Below are 13085 nucleotides of genomic sequence, written 5' to 3'. Positions count from 1 at the left end.
TATAAGCAAGCTCATTACCGATAACAGCAGCAGTATCAGTGAGAGTACCACAGGAAAAAGAAAAACGCTTTCACTAATCTAAGAGATTTTGCAAAGAAGCCTTAAAAATGTGCGTGTTTATCCTGGAATCGGAATTCTCACGTTCATTTTATGTACTGATCTCTTAATCGGAGAGGTTATATACGTCACGCTAGGGCCGCGGCTTGTTTTCAAGTTAATTCACCCTGCGGTTGCGCCTGTTTCGGCGCGCGCCAGGAGCCCATACCCACCGTGCCACGTCAGAGGCTCGCGCTCCTGCCGGGCTGGTAACGGCGATCGGGAATGGACACGTGGCCGCTCCTGCCATGATGCCGGACGACACGCTGCTCTTCGACGCCCGGCTGCTGCTGCTGGACTGGAGCCTGAACACGGTGTCTTTCCGGCGCATCGAGGAGGTGGTAGTGAGCGACAACTGCCGCGGCCGACAGCTGGGCAAGGGTGTGTGTGTGTGCGCGGCGAGGGGGGTTCTCTATATGTGTGTGTGTGTGTGTGTGTGTGTGCGTGTGCGCGGTGGGGGGGGTTGTGTGTGTGTGTGCGCGTGCGTGTGTGTGTGTGTGTGCGTGCGTGTGTGTCTGCTTACAAGGAGCCATGGGAGACAGGAAGCGCGCGCGACCTGTTCCGTTTACGCGCGCGTGCACATCTCTTGTCTCCTGTCTCGCTTGACTCCTTGTAAGTAGAAATGATTACAATAGAGTCTTGCAGCGACGATCGCTTTGCGATCGGTTCGCAGTGCGAGACCTAAAAAGCAGGGTTTAGGCAGGCTAAGGTGGCTTTACTGTATTTGAAACTCTCCTCGGAGATTTTAACCTTGTATTGTACTGTAAATTTTTTAAGAGTGGCAATGCGCCTTAGGAACATCAGAGGGGATGTGTGAATTGCCTGTTGCCTGCCCTCCCCCCGGATGAGATAAGAAGCACGTGTAATGAATCGTGTGGAGGAGGGAGTTTTAGGTTCATAATATGATGTTAGTGGGATTAGTAACGCTTGTTTATATACGTCACCCTGGTGTTGAGATTGTTTATGTATGAAATGATTTTTAGCTTGTACTTTTATGGGGTTGTTTTTTTTTATGCCGCATAAAGTATATATTGATGATGTGGGTAAGAGGAGTGTGAACATGAGCCAGAGGTGTGTGAGCATGAGTTAAAGGCGTGTAGACATGTGTCATAGGAGTGTTGAGGGTCAAGTGAAACTCAGCAGGGTCAGGGGGTGGCAATGGGTCAGAAGAGTGTAGACTTAGGTTAGAGACTTGTGTACATGGGCCAGAGAAGTGCTGAAAGGGGTCAAGTGAAACATAGCAGAGTCAGGGGGTGGCCATGGGTCAAAGGATTGTGAACTCGGGTCAGAGGAGTGTGTACATGAAAAATAGGAGTGTGAACATGGGTCAGAGGAGTGTCAACTTGAGTCAGAGAAGTGTGAACAAGTGTCAGAGGACTGTGTACATGAAACATAGGAGTGTGAACATGCATCAGAGGAGTGTGAACAAGGGTCAGGGGAGTGTGAACAAGGGTCAGAGGAACGTGTACATGGAACATAGGAGTATGAGCATGGGTCAGGGGAGTGAGAACATGGGTCAGATAAGTGTGAACATGGGTCAGAGGAGTCTGAACAAGGGTCAGAGGAGTGTGTACATGGAACATAAGAGTATGAGCAAGGGTCAGGGGAGTGAGAACATGGGTCAGATAAGTGTGAGCATGGGTCAGGGGAGTGTGAACAAGGGTCAGAGGAGTGTGTACATGGAACATGGAAGTATGAGCAAGGGTCAGGGGAGTGAGAACATGGGTCAGATAAGTGTGAACATGGGTCAGAGGAGTGTGAACAAGGGTCAGAGGACTGTGTACATGAAACATGGGAGTGTGAACATGCATCAGAGCAGTGTGAAAAAGGGTCAGATGAGTGTGTACATGGAACATAGGAGTATGAGCATGGGTCAGGGGAGTGTGAACAAGGGTCAGAGGAGCGTGAACATGAAACATAGGAGTATGAGCCTGGATCAGAATCAGAGGAGTGTGTACATGGATCAGAGGAGTGTGAACATGGGTCAGAGGAGTGTGAACAAGGGTCAGAAGAGCATGTACATGAAACATAGGAGTGTGAACATGGGTCAGAGAAGTGTGAACAAGGGTCAGAGGAGCATGTACATGAAACATAGGAGTGTGAACAAGGGTCAGATGAGTGTGAACATGGGTCAGCGGAGTGTGAACAAGGGTCAGAGGAGTGTGTACATGAAACATAGGAGTGTGAGCAAGGATCAGAGGAGTGTGTACATGGGTCAGAGGAGTGTGAACAAGGGTCAGAGGAGCGTGTACATGAAACAGGAGTGTGAACATGGGTCAGAGGAGTGTGAACAGGGGTCAGAGGAGCGTGTACATGAAACATAGGAGTGTGAACAAGGGTTAGAGGAGTGTGAACAAGGGTCAGAGGAGTGTGTACATGAAACATAGGAGTGTGAACATGCATCAGAGGAGTGTGAACAAGGGTCAGAGGACTGTGTACATGAAACATAGGAGTGTGAACATGCTTCAGAGGAGTGTGAACAAGGGTCAGAGGACTGTGTACATGAAACATAGGAGTGTGAACATGCATCAGAGGAGTGTGAACAAGGGTCAGAGGACTGTGTACATGACACATAGGAGTGTGAACAAAGGTCAGAGGAGCGTGTACATGAAACATAGGAGTGTGAACATATATCAGAGGAGTGTGAACAAGGGTCGGAGGACTGTGTACATGAAACATAGGAGTGTGAACATGCATCAGAGGAGTGTGAACAAGGGTCAGAGGAGTGTGACCAAGGGTCAGAGGAGTGTGAACAAGGCTCAGAGGAGCATATAAATGAAACATAGGAGTATGAGCCTGGATCAGAATCAGAGGAGTGTGAACAAGGGTCAGAGGAGTGTGTACATGGATCGTAGGAGTATGAGCAACGGTCAGGGGAGTGAGAACAAGGGTCAGAGGAGTGTGTACATGGAACATAGGAGTATGAGCATGGGTCAACGGAGTGTGAACATGGGTCAGAGGAGTGTGAACAAGGGTCAGTGGACTGTGAACATGGAACATAGGAGTATGAGCATGCATCAGAGGAGTGTGAACAAGGGTCAGAGGAGTGTGAACATGAAACATAGGAGTGTGAACAAAGGTCAGAGGAGTATGAACAAGGGTGTACATGGAACATAGGAGTATGAGCATGCATCAGAGGAGTGTGAACAAGGGTCAGAGGAGCGTGTACATGGATCATAGGAGTATGAGCATGGGTCAGGGGAGTGTGAACAAGGGTCAGAGGAGTGTGAACAAGGGTCAGAAGAGTGTGAACAAGGGTCAGAGGAGTGTGTACATGGAACATAGGAGTGTGAGCATGGGTCAGAGGAGTATGAACAAGGGTCAGAGGAGTGTGAACAAGGGTCAGAGGAGTGTGAACATGGAACATAGGAGTGTGAACATGGGTCAGAGGAGTGTGAACAAGGGTCAGAGGACGGTGTACATGAAACATAGGAGTGTGAACATGGGTCAGAGGAGTGTGAACAAGGGTCAGAGGTCTGTGTACATGAAACATAGGAGTGTGAACATGGGTCAGTGGAGTATGAACAAGGGTCAGAGGAGTGTGAACAAGGGTCAGAGGAGTGTGAACATGGAACATAGGAGTGTGAACATGGGTCAGAGGAGTGTGAACAAGGGTCAGAGGACTGTGTACATGTAACACAGGAGTGTGAACATGGGTCAGAGGAGTGTAAACAAGGGTCAAAGGACTGTGTACATGAAAGATAGGTGTGTGAACATGGGTCACAGGACTGGGTACATGAAACATAGGAGTGTGAACATGGGTCAGAGGAGTGTGAACAAGGGTCAGAGGACTGTGTACATGAAACCTAGGAGTGTGAACATGGATCAGAGGAGTTTGAACATGGGTCAGAGGAGTATGAGCATGGGTCAGGGGAGTGTGAACAAGGGTTAGAGGATTGTGCACATGAAACATAGGAATATGAGCATGGGTCAGAGGAGTGTGAACAAGGGTCAGAGGACTGTGTACAAGAAACATAGGAGTGAGAATAAGGATCAGAGGAGCGTGTACATGAAACGTAGGAGTTAGAGCATGGGTCAGAGGAGTGTGAACAAGGGTCAGAGGACTGAATTCATGGAACATAGGAGTATGAGCATGGGTCAGGGGAGAGTGAAAATGGGTCAGAGGAGTGTGAACAAGGGTCAGAGGAGTGTGTACATGAAACAGTAGTAAGAGTATGGGTCAGGGGAGTGTAAACAAGGGTCAGAAGAGTGTGAACAAGGGTCAGAGGAGCGTGTACATGGAACATAGAAGTATGACCATGGGTCAGAGGAGTGTGAACAAGGGTCAGAGGGGCGTGTACATGAAACATAGGAGTGTGAACAAAGGTCAGAGGAGTGTGAACAAGGGTCAGAGGAGTGTGTACATGAAACATAGGAGTATAAGCATGGATCAGGGGAGTGTGAGCAAGGGTTAGAGGAGTGTGAACAAGGCTCAGAGGAGTGTGAACAAGGCTCAGAGGAGTGTGAACATGGGTCAGATGAGTGTGAACAAGGGTCAGAGGAGTGTGAACAAGGGTCAGAGGAGTGTGAACATGGAACATAGGAGTGTGAACATGGGTCAGAGGAGTGTGAACAAGGGTCAGATGACTGTGTACATGAAACATAGGAGTGTGAACATGGGTCAGAGGAGTGAGAACAAGGGTCAGAGGACTGTGTACATGAAACATAGGAGTGTGAACATGGATCAGAGGAGTGTGAACATGGATCAGAGGAGTGTGAACATGGGTCAGAGGAGTGTGAACATGGGTCAGGGGAGTGTGAACATGGGTCAGAGGCGTGTGAACAATGGTCTGAGGACTGTGTACATGAAACATAGGAGTGTGAACATGGGTCAGATGAGTGTGAACAAGGGTCAGAGGACTGTGTACAAGAAATATAGGAGTGTGAACAAGGGTCAGAGGAGCGTGTACATGAAACATAGGAGTTAGAACATGGGTCAGAGGAGTGAGAACAAGGGTCAGAGGAGCGTGTATATGAAACATAGGAGTGTGAACAAGGGTCAGAGGACTGTGTACATGGAACATAGGAGTATGAGCATGCATCAGAGGAGTGTTAACAAGGGTCAGAGGAGTGTGAGCATGAAACATAGGAGTGTGAACAAAGGTCAGAGGTCAGAGGAGTGTGAACAAAGACCAGCGGAGCGTGTACATGGAACATAGGAGTATGAGCATGGGTCAGGGGAGTATGAACAAGGGTCAGAGGAGTGTGAACAAGGGTCAGAGGAGTGTGAACATGGAACATAGGAGTGTGAACAAGGGTCAGAGGAGCATGTACATGAAACATAGGAGTGTGAACAAGGGTTAGAGGACTGTGTACATGGAACATAGGAGTATGAGCATGCATCAGAGGAGTGTGAACAAGGGTCAGAGGAGTGTGAACAAGGGTCAGAGGAGTGTGTACATGGAACATAGGAGTGTGAGCATGGGTCAGAGGATTATGAACAAGGGTCAGAGGAGTGTGAACAAGGGTCAGAGGAGTGTGAACATGGAACATAGGAGTGTGAACATGGGTCAGAGGAGTGTGAACAAGGGTCAGAGGACTGTGTACATGAAACATAGGAGTGTGAACATGGGTCAGAGGAGTGTGAACAAGGGTCAGAGGACTGTGTACATGAAACATAGACGTGTGAACATGGGTAAGGGGAGTATGAACAAGGGTCAGGGGAGTGTGAACAAGGGTCAGGGGAGTGTGAACATGTAACATAGGAGTGTGAACATGGGCCAGAGGAGTGTGAACAAGGGTCAGAGGACTGTGTACATGAAACATAGGAGTGTGACCATGGGTCAGAGGAGTGTGAACAAGGGTCAAAGGACTATGTACATGAAACATAGGTGTGTGAACATGGGTCAGAGGACTGTGTACATGAAACATAGGAGTGTGAACATGGGTCAGAGGAGTGTGAACAAGGGTCAGAGGACTGCGTACATGAAACATAGGAGTGTGAACATGGATCAGAGGAGTGTGAACATGGATCAGAGGAGTGTGAACATGGGTCAGAGGAGTGTGAACAAGGGTCAGAGGACTGTGTACATGTAACATAGGAGTGTCAACAAGGGCCAGAGGATTATGTACATGAAACATAGGAGTATGAGCATGGGTCAAGGGGGTATGAACAAGGGTCAGAGTAGTGTGAACAAGTGTCAGGAGTGTGAACAAAGGTCAGTGGAGTGTGAACAAAGGTCAGAGGAGTGTGTACATGAAACATACGAGTATGAGCATGGGTCAGGGGAGTATGAACAAGGGTCAGAGGAGTGTGAACAAGGGTCAGAGGAGTGTGAAGAAGGGTCAGAGGACTGTGTACATGAAACATAGGAGTGTGAACAAGGGTCAGAGGACTGTGAACAAGGGTCAGAGGAGCGTGTACATGAAACTTAGGAGTGTGAACAAGGGTCAGAGGAGTGTGAACAAGGGTCAGAGGAGCTTGTACATGAAACATAGGAGTGTGAACAAGGGTCAGAGGACTGTGTACATGGAACATAGGAGTATGAGCATGGATCAGGGTAGTGTGAGCAAGGGTTAGAGGAGTGTGAACAAGGGTCAGAGGAGTGTGAACAAGGCTCAGAGGAGTGTGAACATGGGTCAGATGAGTGTGAACAAGGGTCAGAGGAGTGTGAACAAGGGTCAGAGGAGTGTGAACATGGAACATAGGAGTGTGAACATGGGTCAGAGGAGTGTGAACAAGGGTCAGAGGACTGTGTACATGAAACATAGGAGTGTGAACATGGGTCAGAGGAGTGAGAACAAGGATCAGAGGACTGTGTACATGAAACATAGGAGTGTGAACATGGATCAGAGGAGTGTGAACATGGATCAGAGGAGTGTGAACATGGGTCAGAGGAGTGTGAACATGGGTCAGGGGAGTGTGAACATGGGTCAGAGGCGTGTGAACAAGGGTCTGAGGACTCTGTACATGAAACATAGGAGTGTTAACATGGGTCAGAGGAGTGTGAACAAGGGTCAGAGGACTGTGTACAAGAAATATAGGAGTGAGAACAAGGGTCAGAGGAGCATGTACATGAAACATAGGAGTTAGAACATGGGTCAGAGGAGTGAGAACAAGGGTCAGAGGAGCGTGTACATGAAACATAGAAGTGTGAACAAGGGTCAGAGGACTGTGAACATGGAACATCGGAGTATGAGCATGCATCAGAGGAGTGTTAACAAGGGTCAGAGGAGTGTGAGCATGAAACATAGGAGTGTGAACAAAGGTCAGAGGAGTGTGAACAAAGATCAGCGGAGCGTGTACATGGAACATAGGAGTATGAGCATGGGTCAGGGGAGTATGAACAAGGGTCAGAGGAGTGTGAACAAGGGTCAGAGGAGTGTGAACATGGAACATAGGAGTGTGAACAAGGGTCAGAGGAGCGTGTACATGAAACATAGGAGTGTGAACAAGGGTTAGAGGACTGTGTACATGGAACATAGGAGTATGAGCATGCATCAGAGGAGTGTGAACAAGGGTCAGAGGAGTGTGAACAAGGGTCAGAGGAGTGTGTACATGGAACATAGGAGTGTGAGCATGGGTCAGAGGATTATGAACAAGGGTCAGAGGAGTGTGAACAAGGGTCAGAGGAGTGTGAACATGGAACATAGGAGTGTGAACATGGGTCAGAGGAGTGTGAACAAGGGTCAGAGGACTGTGTACATGAAACATAGGAGTGTGAACATGGGTCAGAGGAGTGTGAACAAGGGTCAGAGGACTGTGTACATGAAACATAGACGTGTGAACATGGGTAAGGGGAGTATGAACAAGGGTCAGGGGAGTGTGAACAAGGGTCAGAGGAGTGTGAACATGGGACATAGGAGTGTGAACATGGGCCAGAGGAGTGTGAACAAGGGTCAGAGGACTGTGTACATGAAACATAGGAGTGTGACCATGGGTCAGAGGAGTGTGAACAAGGGTCAAAGGACTATGTACATGAAACATAGGTGTGTGAACATGGGTCAGAGGACTGTGTACATGAAACATAGGAGTGTGAACATGGGTCAGAGGAGTGTGAACAAGGGTCAGAGGACTGCGTACATGAAACATAGGAGTGTGAATATGGATCAGAGGAGTGTGAACATGGATCAGAGGAGTGTGAACATGGGTCAGAGGAGTGTGAACAAGGGTCAGAGGACTGTGTACATGTAACATAGGAGTGTCAACAAGGGACAGAGGATTATGTACATGAAACATAGGAGTATGAGCATGGGTCAAGGGGGTATGAACAAGGGTCAGAGTATTGTGAACAAGTGTCAGGAGTGTGAACAAAGGTCAGTGAAGTGTGAACAAAGGTCAGAGGAGTGTGTACATGAAACATACGAGTATGAGCATGGGTTCGGGGAGTATGAACAAGGGTCAGAGGAGTGTGAACAAGGGTCAGAGGAGTGTGAAGAAGGGTCAGAGGACTGTGTACATGAAACATAGGAGTGTGAACAAGGGTCAGAGGACTGTGAACAAGGGTCAGAGGAGCGTGTACATGAAACTTAGGAGTGTGAACAAGGGTCAGAGGAGCTTGAACAAGGGTCAGAGGAGCTTGTACATGAAACATAGGAGTGTGAACAAGGGTCAGAGGACTGTGTACATGGAACATAGGAGTATGAGCATGGATCAGGGGAGTGTGAGCAAGGGTTAGAGGAGTGTGAACAAGGGTCAGAGGAGTGTGAACAAGTCTCAGAGGAGTGTGAACATGGGTCAGATGAGTGTGAACAAGGGTCAGAGGAGTGTGAACAAGGGTCAGAGGAGTGTGAACATGGAACATAGGAGTGTGAACATGGGTCAGAGGAGTGTGAACAAGGGTCAGAGGACTGTGTACATGAAACATAGGAGTGTGAACATGGGTCAGAGGAGTGAGAACAAGGATCAGAGGACTGTGTACATGAAACATAGGAGTGTGAACATGGATCAGAGGAGTGTGAACATGGATCAGAGGAGTGTGAACATAGGTCAGAGGAGTGTCAACATGGGTCAGAGGAGTGTGAACATGGGTCAGAGGCGTGCGATCAAGTGTCTGAGGACTGTGTACATGAAACATAGGAGTGTGAACATGGGTCAGAGGAGTGTGAACAAGGGTCAGAGGACTGTGTACAAGAAATATCGGAGTGTGAACAAGGGTCAGAGGAGCGTGTACATGAAACATAGGAGTTAGAACATGGGTCAGAGGAGTGTGAACAAGGGTCAGAGGAGCGTGTACATGAAACATAGGAGTGTGAACAAGGGTCAGAGGACTGTGTACATGGAACATAGGAGTATGAGCATGCATCAGAGGAGTGTTACCAAGGGTCAGAGGAGTGTGAGCATGAAACATAGGAGTGTGAACAAAGGTCAGAGGAGTGTGAACAAAGATCAGCGGAGCGTGTACATGGAACATAGGAGTATGAGCATGGGTCAGGGGAGTATGAACAAGGGTCAGAGGAGTGTGAACAAGGGTCAGAGGAGTGTGAACATGGAACATAAGAGTGTGAACAAGGGTCAGAGGAGCGTGTACATGAAACATAGGAGTGTGAACAAGGGTTAGAGGACTGAGTACATGGAACATAGGCGTATGAGCATGCATCAGAGGAGTATGAACAAGGGTCAGAGGAGTGTGAACAAGGGTCAGAGGAGTGTGTACATGGAACATAGGAGTGTGAGCATGGGTCAGAGGAGTATGAACAAGGGTCAGAGGAGTGTGAACAAGGGTCAGAGGAGTGTGAACATGGAACATAGGAGTGTGAACATGGGTCAGAGGAGTGTGAACAAGGGTCAGAGGACTGTGTACATGAAACATAGGAGTGTGAACATGGGTCAGAGGAGTGTGAACAAGGGTCAGAGGACTGTGTACATGAAACATAGACGTGTGAACATGGGTAAGGGGAGTATGAACAAGGGTCAGGGGAGTGTGAACAAGGGTCAGAGGAGTGTGAACATGGAACATAGGATTGTGAACATGGGCCAGAGGAGTGTGAACAAGGGTCAGAGGACTGTGTACATGAAACATAGGAGTGTGACCATGGGTCAGAGGAGTGTGAACAAGGGTCAAAGGACTATGTACATGAAACATAGGTGTGTGAACATGGGTCAGAGGACTGTGTACATGAAACATAGGAGTGTGAACATGGGTCAGAGGAGTGTGAACAAGGGTCAGAGGACTGCCTACATGAAACATAGGAGTGTGAACATGGATCAGAGGAGTGTGAACATGGATCAGAGGAGTGTGAACATGGGTCAGAGGAGTGTGAACAAGGGTCAGAGGACTGTGTACATGTAACATAGGAGTGTCAACAAGGGTCAGAGGATTATGTACATGAAACATAGGAGTATGAGCATGGGTCAAGGGGGTATGAACAAGGGTCAGAGTAGTGTGAACAAGTGTCAGGAGTTTGAACAAAGGTCAGTGGAGTGTGAACAAAGGTCAGAGGAGTGTGTACATGAAACATACGAGTATGAACATGGGTCAGGGGAGTATGAACAAGGGTCAGAGGAGTATGAACAAGGGTCAGAGGAGTGTGAAGAAGGGTCAGAGGACTGTGTACATGAAACATAGGAGTGTGAACAAGGGTCAGAGGACTGTGAACAAGGGTCAGAGGAGCGTGTACATGAAACTTAGGAGTGTGAACAAGGGTCAGAGGAGTGTGAACAAGGGTCAGAGGAGCTTGTACATGAAACATAGGAGTGTGAACAAGGGTCAGAGGACTGTGTACATGGAACATAGGAGTATGAGCATGGGTCAGAGGAGTGTGAACAAGGGTCAGAGGAGCGTGTACATGAAACATAGGAGTGTGAACAAAGGTCAGAGGAGTGTGAACAAGGGTCAGAGGAGCGTGTACATGAAACATAGGAGTGTGAACAAGGGTCAGAGGACTCTGTACATGAAACATAGGAGTATGAGCATGGGTCAGGGGAGTATGAACAAGGGTCACAGGAGTGTGAACAAGGGTCAGAGGAGTGTGTACATGAAACATAGGAGTGTGAACATGGGTCAGAGGAGTGTGAACATGCATCAGAGGAGTGTGAACAAGGGTCAGAGTAGTGTGTACATGAAACGTAGGAGTGTGAACATGGGTTAGAGGAGTGTGAACAAGGGTCAGAGGAGTGTGAACAAGGGTCAGAGGAGTGTGAACAAGGGTCAGAGGAGTGGGTCAGAGGAGTGTGAACAAGGGTCAGAGGAGTGTGAACAAGGGTCAGAGGAGTGTGAACAAGGGTCAGAGGAGTGTGAACATTGGTCAGAGGAGTGTTACCAAGGGTCAGAGGAGTGTGAACAAGGGTCACAGGACTGTATACATGAAACATAGGAGTGTGAACATGAATGAGAGGAGCGTGTACATGAAACATAGGAGTGTGAACAAGGGTCAGAGGAGTGTGTACATGGAACATAGGAGTGTGAACAAGGGTCAGAGGAGTGTGTAAATGGAACAATGGAACATAGGAGTATGAACAAGGGTCAGAGGAGTGCGAACAAGGGTCAGAGGACTGTGTACAAGGGTCAGAGGAGTGTGAACATGGGTCAGAGGAGTGTGAACAAGGGTTAGAGGAGTGTGAACATGGGTCAGAGGAGTGTGAACAAGGGTCAGAGGAGTGTGAACAAGGGTCAGAGGAGTGTGAACAATGGTCAGAGGAGTGTGAACAAGGGTCAGAGGAGTGTGAACAAGGGTCAGAGAACTGTGTACAAGAAACATAGGAGTGTGAACAGGGTCAGAGGAGCATGTACATGGAACATAGGAGTGTGAACAAGTGTCAGAGTAGTGTGTACATGAAACATAGGAGTATGAGCATGGGTCAGGGGAGTGACAACAAGGGTCAGAGGAGTGTGAACAAGGCTCAGAGGAGCGTGTACATGGAACATAGGAGTGTGAACAAGTGTCAGAGTAGTGTGTACATGAAACATAGGAGTGTGAACTTGGGTCAGAGGAGTGTGAACAAGGGTCAGAGGAGCGTGTACATGAAACATAGGAGTGTGAACAAGGGTTAGAGGAGTGTGAACAAGGGTCAGAGGAGTGTGAACAAGGCTCAGAGGAGTGTGAACATGGGTCATAGGAGTGTGAACAAGGGTCAGAGGACTGTGTACATGAAACATAGGAGTGTGATCATGGGTCCGAGGAGTGCGAACAAGGGTCAGAGGAGCGTGTACATGAAACATAGGAGTGTGAACAAAGGTCAGAGTAGTGTAAACAAGGGTCAGAGGAGTGTGTACATGAAACATAGGAGTATGAGCATGGGTCAGGGGAGTGTGAACAAGGGTCAGGAGAGTGTGAACAAGGGTCAGAGGAGTGTGAACAAGGGTCAGAGGAGCGTGTACATGAAACATAGGAGTGTGAACAAGGGTTAGAGGACTGAGTACATGGAACATAGGAGTATGAGCATGCATCAGAGGAGTATGAACAAGGGTCAGAGGAGTGTGAACAAGGGTCAGAGGAGTGTGTACATGGAACATAGGAGTGTGAGCATGGGTCAGAGGAGTATGAACAAGGGTCAGAGGAGTGTGAACAAGGGTCAGAGGAGTGTGAACATGGAACATAGGAGTGTGAACATGGGTCAGAGGAGTGTGAACAAGGGTCAGAGGACTGTGTACATGAAACATAGGAGTGTGAACATGGGTCAGAGGAGTGTGAACAAGGGTCAGAGGACTGTGTACATGAAACATAGACGTTTGAACATGGGTAAGGAGAGTATGAACAAGGGTCAGGGGAGTGTGAACAAGGGTCAGAGGAGTGTGAACATGGAACATAGGATTGTGAACATGGGCCAGAGGAGTGTGAACAAGGGTCAGAGGACTGTGTACATGAAACATAGGAGTGTGACCATGGGTCAGAGGAGTGTGAACAAGGGTCAAAGGACTATGTACATGAAACATAGGAGTGTGAACATGGGTCAGAGGAGTGTGAACAAGGGTCAGAGGACTGCCTACATGAAACATAGGAGTGTGAACATGGATCAGAGGAGTGTGAACATGGATCAGAGGAGTGTGAACATGGGTCAGAGGAGTGTGAACAAGGGTCAGAGGACTGTGTACATGTAACATAGGAGT

This window comes from Lissotriton vulgaris, unplaced genomic scaffold, assembly GCF_964263255.1.
Source record: "Lissotriton vulgaris unplaced genomic scaffold, aLisVul1.2 SCAFFOLD_995, whole genome shotgun sequence".
NCBI lineage: Eukaryota > Metazoa > Chordata > Amphibia > Caudata > Salamandridae > Lissotriton > Lissotriton vulgaris.
This window is presented reverse-complemented; position numbering follows the sequence as displayed.